Source organism: Haliotis cracherodii, unplaced genomic scaffold, assembly GCF_022045235.1.
Source record: "Haliotis cracherodii isolate W230 unplaced genomic scaffold, xgHalCrac1.p SCAF_19, whole genome shotgun sequence".
NCBI classification, from domain to species: Eukaryota; Metazoa; Mollusca; class Gastropoda; order Lepetellida; family Haliotidae; genus Haliotis; species Haliotis cracherodii.
The window spans coordinates 20498920-20499304 of NW_027266274.1; positions in this window are offsets into that span (position 1 = coordinate 20498920).

Consider the following 385-nt stretch of genomic DNA (forward strand, 5'->3'; position numbering starts at 1 on the left):
TGAAACTTGCCGTCCATGCGTGTTTGTACCTGAAGAGAGTACTGGTTACTCCAGCCGTTTGCCCGCGCTAGGTTGAAGTGTTGCTGGGTTGCGACTTTGCTTGTATGTTGATGTGAGAAAATGAAGTTTTGAAGTGGGACTTGATTGTGGTGCCGGAATTAAAGACAAATGTTTTGCGTCCGACTTGTAAATAGAAAAGAAGTTTCCTTCTTGTATTGTATATAGGAGACTTTGTATTGACATCGTTGTACTATTTCCTTTCCTTCTTGTATTGTATATAGGTTACTTTGTATTGACATCGTTGTATAATTTCCTTGTACGAGCCCGAATTAAAGACAACCTTCCGTCGCCGAGTACGGAATTAAAGATAAACAGTCGACTCCAT